The following is a 13,916-nucleotide window of genomic DNA, read 5'->3' on the forward strand; positions in this document are numbered from 1 at the left end:
CTTGGGCAACATGATGAGACCGGAAGGAAGGAAAAGGTGATATATTACCTCAGTAAAAAATTCACTGAGTGTGAAATGAGATACTCGTCAATTGAAAATTTATGTTGCACTTTGGTTTGGACCACTCGGAGATTAAGACAGTACATGTTGTACCATACGACGTGGTTAATTTCGAAGTTAGATCCTTTAAGGTACATGATGGAATCAACTGCGTTGAGTGGAAGGATGGCCCGATGGAAAATTCTGCTTTCTGAGTTTGACATAGTCTACGTGAACCAGAAGGCTATTAAAGGAAGTGCCATAGTAGATTTTCTGGCTAGTAGAGCCCTAAAAGATTATGAGCCTCTGAGCCTTGATTTTCCCAATGAAGATTTAATGTATGTGGCAACTACCGAGGAAGACACATCCGAAAATTCTTCTTGGAAACTGAATTTTGATGGAGCATCAAATGCAGTTGGCAATGGAATTGGGGCAGTTCTGATATCCCCAAATGGAGATCATTATCCGTTTACTTGCAGGTTGGATTTTGACTGCACAAATAATATGGCAGAGTACGAGGCATGTATCATGGGAATTCGTACGGCCATAGATCGTAAAATCAAGGTGCTCGAGGTATATGGAGACTTTGCATTGGTGATCTATCAGCTCAAAGGGGAATGGAAGACGAGAGATCCCAAATTGATCAGTTATCGAAAGTTAGTTTTGGAATTAATTGAGCAGTTTGATGATGTCACTTTCTTTTGTCTCTCACGTGATGAGAATCAGATGGCCGATGCCCTGGCTACATTAGCTTCTATGATCAGAATAAATAAACAAGATGATATGAAGCCAATTCAGATGAGTATTTGTGATGCTCCAGCTCATTGCTGCAATATAGACGAAGAAGAGGAGAGAGATAACCATCCTTGGTATCATGACATTCTGCGATATGTGAAGAATCGTGAATACCCCGATCAGGCTACTGAAAATGACAAGAGAATGTTGAGAAGGCTCGCTAATGATTATATCTTAGATGGAGAGATCCTGTATAAAAGGAGGAAAGATCAGATATTGTTAAGGTGCGTTGACGCTATGGAAGCGAAGAAGATTCTGGAAGAAGTCCATGAAGGTGTTTGTGGAACGCACGCCAATGGGTTTACAATGGCTAGGCAGATCATGAGATTTGGGTACTACTGGTCTACGATGAAGGGAGATTGCATCAGTTACACCAAGAAGTGCCATAAGTGCCAAATTTATGGAGATAAAATCCATGTGCCTCATTCCCCGCTTCATGTTATGATTTCCCCATGGCCTTTTTCAATGTAGGGCATGGATGTCATTGGACCAATCTCGCCAAAAGCCTCTAACGGTCATCGGTTCATTTTTGTGGTCATTGATTATTTCACCAAATGGGTAGAGGCTGCTTCATACGTCAATGTCACAAAGTCAACAGTTAGCAGGTTCTTAAAGAAGGAGATTATATGTCGATATGGCATGCCAGAAAGGATCATATCGGACAACGTGTTGAATTTGAATAATAGCATGATAGCAAGGGTCTGCAGTCAGTTCAGAATTAAGTATCATAACTCATCGCCGTATCGCCCGAAGATGAATGGTGCAGTTGAGACAGCTAATAAAAATATAAAGAAGATTGTGGGGAAATGGTTGAGACTTATCGGGATTGGTATGAAAAATTACCATTTGCTCTTTTTGCTTATCGTACATCTGTCAGAACTTCTACTGGGGCAACGCCTTTTTCATTGGTTTATGGAATGGAGGCAATTTTGCCTATTGAGGTTGAAATCCCCTCCCTTCGAGTGTTGTCGGAGTTAAAATTGGATGAAGCAGAATGGGTCCAATCCAGATATGATCAGTTGAATTTGATCGAGGAAAAGAGGCTAAAAGCCATACATCATGGACAAGTGTATCAGAAGCGAATGATGCGAGCTTACAATAAGAAGGTTCGTCCTAGAGTGTTCCATGAGGGGGACTTGGTGTTAAAAAAGATTCTTCCTATACAAAAGGATTTTAGAGGGAAATGGATGCCAAACTGGGAGGGACCGTATGTGGTAAAAAAGGCCTTTTCTGGAGGAGCGTTGATATTAGCTGAGATGGATGGCGGGAACTTACCTAACCCAGTCAATGCAGATTCAGTTAAGAAGTACTTCGCTTAAAAAAAAAAAAGAGAAAAGAAAAGGGGGAGAGGCCAAGGTGAAAACCCGCAAAGGGCACCTTGTGACCAATGAGGTTTTGAATTGAAAACTCGAAAAGGGCAATTCAAATTTTGATCGAAGGTAAAGGCAGATGGTATTTTCGCTATGCTTGAATTGTCAGAGAAGAGGTATGCTACATCTTGGGGCATCGATAAAGTACCCTAGATCTCCTAGACACATGCTGAGTTCAAAATAGGCCTCAAGGTGTCCGTATAGAGAAGCTCAGACTGTGATATCTAGGGCACCTAGTTTCATATCTTACCCATGCTGTATTTATTTTTTGACTCTATTTTTCCTGAGATATGGTCTCAATAAATTTTCTTCTTATGATATTTGCCATATTGGATTAACATTTTTTTTTGGAGCTATGTTCCTAAACAATTTTCTATTAGCCTATTATTTTTTTCTTTTGAGCATTTTTTGCATTGAAATGACGATTAATAGACTAATAATACTCTCTCAAAATAGATTTTGTATATTATTTTGGAAGCTTCTAATGTTACAAGAACCGGAAACAGGACTATTGTTCAGAACTCTCCAAGCCTAAGTACGGGGAATATGGATAGGAGGGGTCTAAGTTAGTACACTTCTCAGGATTTTGTTTATCAGAGGTACCTCGATGAATAACGAGCAATGTCAACCCAAGTTTGAAGAGGGGCTTATTCTCGAGAGAAAAATGATATTCAGCGTCCATACAAATATCAGACCTACACATCTGAACATGACACCCAAGAAATGGTGTGACAAATCAAATTAATGGAGGAAGATTCAGATCTTATACCCTTAAATTGCGAGGGGAATGGTTGAAGAGGAATCATATTATATTCCCCTGAGTTGCAGTGAGAGAGTTTGAAGATGGTGCCAGCCAGAAGTATGATGGACTAGACCTTGAAGTTATATTGGGGTAAGCCAGTTGAAAAAATGGGATTGTTTCTACGAGTTCTCTATCGTAAAGTATCAGCTGAACGAGAAGACCCATGTCAGTGAAGTGATAGCCTTAACAGACAACGAGTAATGTCAGCCCAAACGTGTAAAAAGGGATCATTCTCATAACATTCTGCATTCATACAAATGTCATTCATAATACATTTAGTTAGGAGCATTTGATTTATATTAATCATGACATCCTAATCATTTGACTTAAGCATACCCTAGGAAATCAATTCTACAGACAGATTCCCCAATGGACAATTTAGCAAAATTGAAAACTACAAATCGATCTTATTTGAGAGGAGCGGAGCAGATCAAATTTTGGTAGATTTTATCTTCATTGAAAGCGAGAGCGGAGCAGATCAAATTTTAGCAGATCTCATCGCGCTGGCAGGAGTGGAACAGATTAAATTTCGGTAGATCCTATCTCCCTAAGCAGCAGTGGAGCAGATCGAAGACGATGAGCCTTAATCTCCTAAGCAGTAGGGTAATAGGCGAGAAAATGACAGATCTTTATCTCCCTAAGCAATAGTGGAGCAGATCAAAGATGGTGAGTCTTAAACCCTAGGCAGTAGGGTAACTGACTGAAAATACAGATCCTATTTCCCTAAGCAATAGTGGAGCAGATCGAAAATGGTAAGCTTTATCTCCCTGAGCAGCAGTGGAGCAAGCTGAAGATTACAGATCTTATCTCCCTAAGCAGCAGTGGAGCAGATCGAAGATGATGAGCAGGCTTTAACTCCCTAAGTAGTAGGGTAAAAAGCTGGAGGATTACAAGATCTTGTCTCCCTAAGCAGTAGTGGAGCAGATCGAAGATGGCAAACCTTATCTCTCTGAAGTTGCAGAGAGCAGGTTGAAGTTACAAGTCTTATCTCCCTAAGTAGTAGTGGAGCAGATCGAAGATGGCAAACCTTATCTCTCTGAAGTTGCAAAGAGCAGGTTGAAGTTTCAAGTCTTATCTCCCTAAGCAGTAGTGGAGCAGATCGAAAATACCAAAACTTGTTTCTCTGAAGTTGCAGAGAGCAAGTTGAAGATACAAACCTTGTGTCCCTAAGCAGTAGTGGAACAGGTTGAAGTGACTTGTTATTATCTTTTTCATGTGTCAGTAGAGTAGATTGAAGATACAAATCTCTTCTCTCTGAAACTTATTGGAGTATATCGAAAATGTTAATTCCTATACCCCTGAAGATGCAGTGGGATGGAATATGGCTACTTGAGCAAGATGAACAACAAGGAGTTAGGAATCAGCAAGATCGGGCAAAATTGGCTCCTTAATGTCTTTGCTTCGTTCTTGTTACACAAACAACGAGCAAAGAGGGGTAGCTGTGGGTACCAAATTTTGCCCGAGCCCATTTACCTTTAAAGCCCGAATTTTTTAAACCAAAAATAAACCCCTAAAGATCAAAAGTAGAACCAAAATTAAATTAAAAACAAAATGAAAACGATCCAATTTTGAAGCCCAAATACTTAACCCTAACCCACAAACCCCAAAACATCTTCAGCCAAGACCCTAGCCTCCAACTGCCTCCATGCTTTTATTACCCATGTTCTCCACCACCAAGCACGACCCACGTCCGTTATACCTGCGACTTGAGCAAAGAGATAAGAAGAAACTGTTTGTATTTTGGCTATAAAGCCTTCATTTTTTTGTAACGGGAGGGGGGGAACTTTTTTTTTTGGATATACAAAAAGAAACACAAAATCAGTGAGAATAACTAGAAGATTTTTTTTTTTGAAGGTGAGTTTTTGCTGTAATTTATTTCTGTTTTTTTTCCTTGAAAAATAGAAGATAAAAACAATATCAACACATACAAAGAGATATAGCAACGATTTTTGTTGAAGGTGATTAAAAGCCTCATTTTTCTTTTGATTTTATTTGCCCTTTTCTTCGATTTTTTTCCCTATTGTACATAAATAATAAGAGAAAGGAGGAGAAGCTTACGGAGTCCTTGTCGGAGGCTTTCTTTGACGCGAGCGGAGGGCCGGGGTGCTAGTATTTCATGAGGAAGCAAGGGAGAATGAGAGATTGGAGAGCATGAGGTTTTTAAGAAAAAAAAAAAACAAATGGGTTTCAAGATAGTTTTTTTTTAGAGTAGTAAATGTTAATCAGTAGCATTGGGAAGGGAAAAGTTAGTGGCTAGCTTGGTCCACGCGCATTTGCTTTTTAAATGGGGAATTTGCACTTTTAATCCCCCTCCTTTGAGTCCACTCCTAAATTGGCCTAATTCATATTTTATTGTCTTTTAAAAATTTTCCTAAAATTTGCATCTTTTTTAATTTGGCTGTGCATGGGTGAAGTGTTTTGGAGCATGGTTTATTTGCTTTTTCAGTCCTTACAATTTCGCGCTCTACATTTGAATCTGATTTTGGCTTCAACTGCTTATTTTGTTTATTAATTGTCCTTTTATTTTATTTTTATTTTAATTATTTTGTTATTATTATATGTATAATTCAAGATTTCTTTAATTTATTTAGCATTCAACTTTTAAAATTTATTTAAACATATGTTTTGGATTACTTCATTGTGATTATTATTATTATTATTATTATTATTATTTATTTTATTTATTTGTTTCAATTGTAAAGAATATTTAAAAAAATTCTATTTTATGTAGTATTATTCTAAATTCTTGTATAATATTTAATTAAAATATTTTTATATATTATTTTGTACATTATTATTATTTTGGGTTTTTATTATCTTTATATGATATTCATTTTTTATCTATTTTATTGAAAGTTAATTATTTTAAATATAGTTTATTATACTCATTATTATTTATTATTTATCATTATTGTTAGCTTAGCATCGTTATTATTTTAATTTTACTATTGTTACTATATTTAGTAATACTATTGATATATTGCTATTATTGTCATGTTTATTATATTATCATATTTATGACTATTGTTGTTTCCATTTTAATTTTTTTATTAATATAGGGTTAGCATGATTCTCATATTATCATTTTTATGTCATCCATCATTATTTATCATTTTTTTTCTCCCAAATTTTAATCGTTTTAGTTCTTTTATTCCATAATATATTCTCAACTTGTTTTAACATAAAATAATTTTCTATACTTAATCGTTTTAAAAAAACGAGCCCTACCGTATTGGGTTCATTTTTTTATTCGATTTAAGTATTTTATTCAACGTCTTATTCCCAAATAGTTTTTAATAAAGGCAATTTTCTATACTTAATCGTTTTACAAAACGTGCCCTACCGTACTGGGTTTCGTTTTTTTATTCGATTTAAGTATTTGAATATCCTTCTTAATCAATTTATTCTTTAAATTTTCTCCTAAAAAATGGTAATTTTCGATATTTGGAAGCTTGGACCTGATTGAAACGAAAATAAAGTGAAAAGGATAATTTACAAGCAAATAAAACTACAAAACATCATTAAGGACCACAATAAAAAGTGCGCAAACATACAAGGATTAAAACCATAAATAACCCAAATCCCCAAAACACGGTGCTTCAATACGGACTAAAATGCAACTGGTACAAAATTCCTGGGCAAAATGTTTAAAAAGTAAAAAAAAAGGGATAAACAGGGTCTAAATGAACAGTAGCACAAATGAAGAGGGTTGGTCACTTTAGGCTGAAATGCACAAACCCTACCCCTTTTACCCAAACGGTGCCGTTTAAACAAGTTTATGTAAACCAGATTTTTTTTTAAAACTCATTTCTGCACCCTTTTTTTTAAAAAACAATCAGAGAGCTTTTTGCTCTCTCCCTTACCCTTTCTATTTCCTTTGCTTGGCCAACTCAAGGGCCTCATCGGCGTCCCGCGCGCCTCCACGCATCGTGGCTCATGGCTCGGGAATGATGAGAACAAAAGGCGTCCCTTGGCCCGATATGCACGCCGGAGAAAGGAGGCTCCGATGACGGAAAGGTACTTTTTTTTTCCTTTTTTATTTATTTTGTTTAACAGATTTAAAAAATGAAAATAAGAAACAATAATATCAAATATAAAATGAAATAACAAAAAGACTAGGAAACAATAGAAAACGAAAACAAGAAATCGATCTCAACCTTTTTACTTGTATATTGTTTTTTTGATTGCTTAACATGCGTTTCAATCTCCTTTTTTTTCAAGAAAAAGAAAAAAAAGACCCCCCTTTTACACAAATGATAGATTCGGGCTTTTTAAAGCCGATCTACCAAACATTCATTCTATATTTTTTGTTTTTTGTTCCTTTGTTTATTTTTTTCCCATCATTCGCATGCTTTCTCTTGCCCTTGTATTTGTTTCTGTTGCAGGTGCCATGCGACGCGTGGAAGAGGCGACGGTTAGGGGCGTGGTGGCCGAGGCGGCATGCGTGGGAAGGCCAATGGTGGAAGCGGTGGCTAAAGAAGGGGGAGCGGCTGGAGGCTTGGGGCTTGCTGAAAATTTTTAAGATTAGCTGGGTTAGGGTTTAGTTTTAGGCCTATTGGGTTTGGGCTTGTAAAATTATTTGTTGGGCTGTTATATTTTATTTGTTTATGGGCCCGGGCAACATTGGGCTTGTACATTTTTAATCTAATTTTTTTAATTCAATTTAATTTTAGTTAAAACGTTTAAAAACATTTATTTAATCTAATTTCTTTAATATATTAAATAAATTGGATTAGAGAATATATTGAATATGGATGAATCTTGTATCATATTAATTTTATTTCTCTAAAAATTAATAAGGTGTCATTATTTTATTGGTGCTTAAAATTTAAAATTTTAGAATCATCCTAATATAAGTTATTCTCTTAATAATAATATTTGGTACTTTCACGAGCAAGTTCAATGATTGACATATATCCTATAAAAGTATAGTAAAATATTAAAAATATATATTATTTAGTGATTTAGTTTTTAAGAACATTTGATAATTCATAAAGAAAACAAATAATAATTTTTTCAATAAAAAGGTGTGAAAATGATAAGTAACAACTTATCACTTATAGTATGTTTGGATTAAATAGAAGAAAAACGAGGAAAGATTAAGTAAAATGATGGAAAGAAAATTCGGCTTCTTTGTTTAAGTTGAGTAAAGTTGTTTATTTTTATCGTATCATTAGATTTTATATTTTAGATTATTATCTCTTCTTTTTAAACTTGTAAAAATCTTATTTTTATTTTGTATTTTTAGATTACTAGAAATATTTAATTTTAAATTTGTTTGATATATATTTTTTGAATTATTAGATCTCAATATTTATTTTAAAAATTTTAACAATATTTTTATTAACTATTTTGTTAAATTATTAGGAATCCTTCATTTATAATTTGGTTAATTAAGATTTTTTTTTTTACTTTCATCAATGTAACAACATCGATTGCACTGTATTATACATAATCGACATAAACTAATTATAATAGCCAACATTCTATTGATCGAAGAGGGTATCTCAAGGTATTACCATCACTAATGAAAGCATTAATACCTATAAATAAACTATAGCATACAACTAAACTGGCTCATTTCTCGAATTCATCATATAAAAAAAGGATAACACCAACCTCTTGAGATAGATTTAGAAAGACTGTACTTATACGGACAAAACCACCATAATCTCTCTTGAATCATGCACTCGTTGTAACGCCCCAATTTTCGAGAATCTTGTGAATGTTGGCATAGGTTTAATTATGTTAGTGGGCCTCTAGAAGGCCCAAGCTTAAGATAGAACCCGATAATTTTAGTTAATTTTTGTTCCATAAGAAAAAAGGAGTGAAATTATGAAATAGGACCTATGTGAAAATGTTTGAAAATGCTATAGGCTAAATTGAAGTGGCCAAATATATAGGAGTGTAAAATAGGAGGATTTGCATGACAAACCTCTCATTTTACATGAAGTGGCCAGCCATCATGTTGTTGTAGACAAAATGTACACTTGATATCCATAATTTATGGTACAAATTGATACAAATTGATAATAGGTTAGGTAAATGTTCCATGATAATAGGTTAGGTAAATGTTCCATGATAATGAGTTAGGTAAATGTTTCATGATAATGGGTTAGGTAAATGTTTCATGATAAGAATTTCATGTCTTTTGTATTAAAGAATTAAATGGATGAAATATGAAGTTTTATTAAAAGAAAAATGGGTGAAAAGAACAAAGTTTTGTCCATCTTTGTTCATCATAGCCTAAAGTTAGAGAAGAGAAAGGAGAGGAGAAAGCTCTTGAATGTTCGGTCACTTGGGGAAGAAAATTGAAGGTAAGTTCATGGTAGTTTGCTTCTATCTTGATGTTCATGAGTTCTTCTTGATTCTATCTTAACTCTTGAAGCATATTTTGGTTTTTGGTTGTGTTGTGAGCATTTGGTCATGAATTAAAATGAAGAAAATGGTTGTTATTTCATGTTCTTTTGATGAAAAATGGAAGATAGGTGAAGTTGAGCCAAACAAATGAACATGCATGTGCCTTAGATGCTAAAGGGAAAAATCGGCTAACATGTTGTGCTTTAAAATGATGAAATGGAGATTATACTTAAGTAAAATCATAGATATGTGATGATTGATTGGTGATATACATGTTTAAATAACATGCATGCAAGTTATGTGTGAAAGAGTGATTTGGTAATAAATCTGCTTGGGATAGCAGCAGTAATGTGACTTTGGAAAATCACCATAAATTGTGGGAGATGAGTTAAATGCTGCATAAATTATGTAATTAAATCTTAATGAGTCTAGTTTCAAATGGATAAACGAGAACATATTTTGAATTCTGTACAATGAGAAATTTGATTCGTAATGAAGAGTGGTCAGATTAGTCAAACAGTGAAACATGGGAAACTTTGAGAAAAATATGGTATTGATTCGCTAAACCAAAAATTCTGAAAATTTTATGGATAGAAGATATATGAGTCTATTTTCAGGGAAAATTAACGGCACTTGATTTGGAGTTTCGTAGATCCAGTTATAAATGATTTAGTGACTGTTGCTCAGGAAGACAGCTTGCAGTGAAATTTTGATTATGTGGTAAACATTGACAAAAAAATTGTTAATGAGTTGCTTATTGATTTCTTATAAGCTTACTATGATCTGTAGGTGTGGTTGGCCGAACATTGTAAGGGGTTAATACGTAGTTCATATTTGAATAGTTAGATTAACGTGTTAGTAATCCAATTGTAGGCGGTTCGTGTGTGGATCTCACGAAGATATCGTCATAAACAGTGTGTAACTAACACCCTCTTTCTTAGTCCGGATCGGCAAAAGCCGGAAAGCCAAAATGCTGAAAACCAGTATTTTGTAGATTTGCGAGTGTGTGAATGCTCGTAAGGTAAATCGATTAATGTTTTTGGTAAGCTGCAATATTTGGACTGCAAAGTGCATGATTTTTGTGCCCTCGATATTTTTGGGCTTAATGGGCCAAAATTGGAATGATGGGCCAACGGGCCCAATTCGGTAAGAACCCTCGGTAGTGATTCTATTAGTACGTGAAAGGTAGGAATATGCATGAAAAACCCTAAAATAGATAAATTACTGAAATACCTTTAAAAGTAGAAAATTTACAGTTTTACCCCTAGGAGATAAATTATAGAAATACCCCTAGGGTTAAATTGACCTAAATGCATGTTTGACTGTTGTTATTTACTGCATGCCATGTTGTTATTATCGATGCATGGACCGGGATATTGACGAGGAAGTCTTGAAAGTGGCTTGTCCACGATTGGAGGCTTTGCCTCAATTCTATGATAATCGAGCAGCAAAGGTCAAAGCTGTGGAGTGTTAAATGGGTGGGTTGAGCTATTCCCACATGGAGTGTATGGCTGGTACGGTGGAGTGTAGTGGTTGGTGGGTTGAGTAGTCTCCCAAATGGGCTTGCATATGTTTACTGATGTTGCATGTATTTTGAAATGGGCCTATGGGCCATCTTGTTATCTGAATAAGGGCTAAGGCCCGGTTTATTGTAATCTGAAAAGGGCTCGCCCAGTACCACTTTATACTGAATGGGCTTAGGCCCAATGGGCTTGAGCCGACTTGGGCTTTGAATGGGTTTTCCTTACACACCGAGTTTCCCAAACTCACCCCTTTTATTTTCATCCACGCAGAAATCCCCAACCATAGTGGGCTTGGAGTCGTGAGGAATTGAGTGGCCACCCGCTCGAAAGTTTGATTTTCTTCCGTGAACTGGACATCATTTTATTTACGTTTGAAGTTTTTGGGCTTTTAAATGTAATATGGCCACTTAATTATTTTTGATGGTTTTAATATGTATTACTAAGATAGGTAATACTTATTTTAACTGTTGAAATTGGATAGCTTTATGGCGCGTTTTCAAAAACAACAATTGATTTCAAAATAACACGACAACAAGCAAAGCTTCCGCAATGAAAGTATTTTCCAAAATTAATCACTTTTCCTAAAAATGACTTAATCAAATCGGTTTCCTAGAAATATCCATGACGTTAAGGTGTGGCAATGGCGGTATGCATGTCTAGGATTGGATCCGAAGGGAGCTTGGTACTTAAGCAGTCCGATGGACTCACCACCTCTTTTCCGGTTTCCTACCTGGTTTCACTTTAACCTTTAATGAATTAATATTTTGAACATCAAGTACGATTTTCTGGACTTAGAATTGAATTTTTTTTTTACGTTTTTGATGTGCCATGCCGGATCTGGCCATAACTTCTGGGCCGGGTTTGGGGTGCTACACTCGTCGAAAGCAGCTCTCACCCATAATAATGCCGTCATCTTGGAATGAAAGATCAGCGTACCCATTGACAACACTTTCTTTTTAAACACCATCTCATTCCTTGCAAACTAAATAGACCAACAAGACGCCTCAATTGCAATCAACCACAAACTCTTGCAAGAACCAACAAACTTCACTTTGAAACATGACGAGTAAAATTCTTCAAAGTTGTTCACCACTTTCCATCCAACGTCCCACCAATTAAAAATCCTCCTCTAAAACCCATCAATAAAATTACAATTAAAAACAAATGGTCCGCCCTCTTGAGTTCCGAATTACATCAAGGACACGCATTCAATATGGCTTGTATTTTTACCCCTCTCTTTATAAAGAAATCCTTTGTAGGTACTCTATCAAAAGCTAGCAACCAAAGAAAGTTACGCACTCTAGGAGGGACTTTTAATTTCCATATTTTATCAAAGGCAAAAATGGAATCATCCCCATCTCCCTCAAGCAGTAGTTTAGATACTTGCTTCACTGAGAACTCACCTTTAATATCGTGCGCCCATAATATCTAGTCCTCCACCTCCGGAATCAAGACCTCACAACTCACCTTTTCAATGAGACGACAAAGAATCTTCAATTCCCAATCCAACAGAAATCGTACAAATAGCTCTTCCCATTTAACATTACAAAAACCATTATTGAACGAGTAATCAAAAACCAAACCATTTTTTATTTTAGGTAAATGAAAAAGTCTAGGGAAATCCTATTTTAAAGGAACATTACCACACCATTTATCCACCCAAAACAACGTAGCCTTTCCATTTTCTATCTTCCAACTAAAATCTTTATCCCCCATCCATGTAGCCACCCTAGCATCCAACGAATTCTCCACTATCCCTCTCCAAATCGTCGACATTTCTTTCAATTTACTCTCACTAAATCGCCATTGTTTCACATTAGTGCCATACTTAGCTAAAATTACTTTTCTTCACAAAGCCTTTTTATCAACCGCAAGACGCCATCTCCATTTTGCTAACAAGGCTTTGTTCTTTATTACAAGATTAACCACTCCGGCTCCACCATTTTCTTTTGGGTTGCATATCTATTTCCAACTAACTTTCTCCATTTTTCGTTTGCCATCAAAGCTACCCTGCAGAAAGCTTCTCCTTATTTTATCTATTTTTTTAATTACTGACACCAGTGCCTGAAATAGTGACATGAAGTAGATGGGCAGAGTTGATAACACTGCATTTATCAATACTATCCTAGCAGGCCACGACATAGCTCTACATTTCCAACCTGACAATTTCTTTCTAAATCTATCAACCACAACCTCCCAAGTAGCAACTCTCCTCGGATCTGCTCCTAACAGTATACCCAAATAACGAATAGGTAATACCCCAATCTTGCATTTGCAAATAGCTGCCATGCGATAAAGAAATTCCTCATTCACACCAAACCCATAATACACGATTTTTTGAAATTTATACTCAAACCCGAAAATATCTCAAAACAACGAAGAATAAATTTCATATTTTCCACCACCTTTTCCTCCGCCTTTAAAAACAAAATCGTATCATCTGCAAATTGTAAATGCTAAATCATTTGATCCGGATTAACACCTTGAACACCTACAATAAGCCCCAACATCTCTGCTTTTTCCAGCAATAAGTGTAGTACCTCCGTTACTAGAATGAAAAGGAATGGTGATCAATGATCTCCTTGATGCAACACTCTGCCAAAATTAAATTCATTTGTAGACTATCCATTTACAAGGATAGCAGTTCTCGCTGTAAAAACACACTCCATTGACCATCCAATCCATCGATCCCCAAACCCATCTTTCGTAACACTAATTCTAAAAAATCCCAACAACGCCTTGGAGAAATCTAGTTTGGAAATCAAATTTCCCCCAATTCCTTCCATTTTCTTTATCGAATGTATCACTTCATTAGCAATTAGGATACCATCAAAAATCTGCCTCCCTCTAATAAAGGCGCATTGTGTCTCACTCACCAATTCTCCTATAACCACCATTAATCTACTAGAGAGAACTTTTGAAAAATTTTATAAAGAGAACTAACCAAACAGATTGGACGAAAATCAGCTATCTCACTCGGATTTTTCATTTTAGGAATTAAAGCAATAAACGAATTATTGATGGATC

At 35.5% G+C, this 13,916-nt stretch overlaps 1 long non-coding RNA gene across 1 annotated transcript; it reads left to right on the top strand.

Annotated features, from left to right (window-relative positions):
• The first annotated feature begins 6,821 nt into the window (after nucleotides 1-6,821).
• Nucleotides 6,822-7,685, top strand: LOC128282262 (uncharacterized). The gene is made up of 2 exons (XR_008272483.1): nucleotides 6,822-7,023; nucleotides 7,392-7,685. It is a non-coding gene; the product is annotated as an uncharacterized LOC128282262 (long non-coding RNA).
• Nucleotides 7,686-13,916: the final 6,231 nt, after the last annotated feature.

Source organism: Gossypium arboreum, chromosome 10 (genome assembly GCF_025698485.1).
Source record: "Gossypium arboreum isolate Shixiya-1 chromosome 10, ASM2569848v2, whole genome shotgun sequence".
In the NCBI taxonomy this organism is placed as follows: Eukaryota; Viridiplantae; Streptophyta; class Magnoliopsida; order Malvales; family Malvaceae; genus Gossypium; species Gossypium arboreum.